Genomic DNA, 2,085 nt, shown 5'->3' on the forward strand with positions numbered 1-2,085 from the left:
GTGCGGTCGACCGAAGGAAGCTCTCGGTCGACCGCGGCGGTCAACCGACGAATTCTCTGTCGCCCAGTGAACACGAGAACTCAGGTTCGGTCGACCTGTTCGGTCGACCGAAAACTGACATATTCAAAAACTGTTTTGCTGGTTTTAAAATTCTGTTTAAAAATATCAAATAAATTCCAAAAAATGTAAAACTTTGGGGAATGATTGTAGACATGATAATAAACATGCTACAATGACTGGTTTTGAAAAAGGACTTCCCAAAAGAAAAATATCATCATTTTACAAAATAGTTCAAAAACATGATATTTTGACTTAAACAACATTTTGAAACCTTATGAAATGATTGAATAGACTTGATAAAAGATATAACATGTTGTTATGAAGTCTATAACCTAGAAATACAATATTTTCATAAAATTGCATATTCTATGCAATATATTCAAAACACTAAATATGATTTCATTAAATATAAGTTTGTTAAAGGTGAAATCATATATAGGCATATAAACCTGAAACAAAATAGTATTTTCAATTCTATGCATTTGTTTCATATATAAACTCGAAAACTATTAAACCAAAAGCATATATGTATATATATAACTGTATATATACCAAATCAAAACCAAAGCGTGTATGTGTGTATATGATTGAGCTTAAAGTACTAACACGCATAATATAAAACCTAAAACTAATGTTACCCAAGCAAAGATTGGTCTTCAATAAGCTCTACTTGGTACACTTGCAGATGAAGCTTGAACTTGATCTTTAACTTGAATTGTATAGGCTTCAACCCGACATTCCACCAACCTCCTTTGGATATCATCATTGAAGCGCAATCCATCCAACCTCCAACAACGTTGTTTGTCTACAATACATAGGAATGCACAAACACTAGACAAATAACATTAGTAGTAAATTGTTTATAAATCATCATCAAAACAAGTCAGCTGGTAGGTTTGGCATCCAACTATTGGTGTTTGGGCATCCAACTATTCTCCCTCTACCTCTTGATCTATTGAGAAGTTTTCTAAACTCTATTTCTAGCTTTTTTATATATTTGATTATCATTGTTATTAAGCTAGAACTACATTGAGTTTAGTTTTGATTTATATCTCTTTGTTCACACACAACCTTTTGAGCTTATTGTATTTACATTCATAGTATAATTTGGGGTTGTGGGTTTGTGACTAAGAGTTGTGCTTAATTGAGTTCTCACCTTGTTTAGAGAACAATCAATCGATTTATATTGTGCTTATTGAGAGATTCACTTTGTAATACACTTGTACACCGAGAGGAGTGTGTGGTGAGAGTCGGGGATCGCCCCAAGTGGAGTGGCGTCGGTTGACGTGCCTAGAGAGAGGTTGTAACCGAGCACTTGAGGGAGACACGGCTAGGTCCAACACTTAGTGGGTGTAGAGTGTGATTGCAAGAGTATGAGTTGTAGAGTTTTCGGTTAGCTAGAAAACCGAGTGTGTAGAAGAAGTTCCGGCTTCCAGACCGGATTGTGTTAGTGGATTTCTACCCGGGAGTGGGGAGCGGAGACGTAGGATGGAAGGTCCGAACTCCGTGATCATATTGCTTGTTTGAGTGTGCTTTGGCGTTCATTCATATTTATGTTCATATCTTATATCGCCATTGTCATTAGCTCATTATCTATATCATCCACTATCTTGTTTAGATTGTTTACCCCTTGTGTTAGTTTATATATATCCTTGCATATATATATTCATCATATAGGATATATCTCATTGTTTATATTGCTTATCCTAGCTTACATATCTTGTTATATTTCACTCTTGCTAGGATAACTTGTTAATAAGTTCCCCTAATCCCCCCCCCCCTCTAGGGTCTAACATAGTATGGCTAGCCCGAGTCAAACGGTAATCGGTAAAGGCATATAAAACCCGTTGATAGCTGAGGGTTTGCTAAAAATCCTAAAAGAAACCAAGCATACTTGTTTCGCTAAGAACTTCTTTATTCAAAGTATTCCAGATCACACGCAAGCCGGTTTAGGTCTGAAAACTTTGAAGGGGGTCTTGTAGACGGTAAAAAATACATCCGTGGACTTGCAAGAAATCCGCCTGT

The sequence above is a fragment of the Asparagus officinalis genome, chromosome 4 (genome assembly GCF_001876935.1).
Source record: "Asparagus officinalis chromosome 4, Aspof.V1, whole genome shotgun sequence".
Classification (NCBI taxonomy): domain Eukaryota; kingdom Viridiplantae; phylum Streptophyta; class Magnoliopsida; order Asparagales; family Asparagaceae; genus Asparagus; species Asparagus officinalis.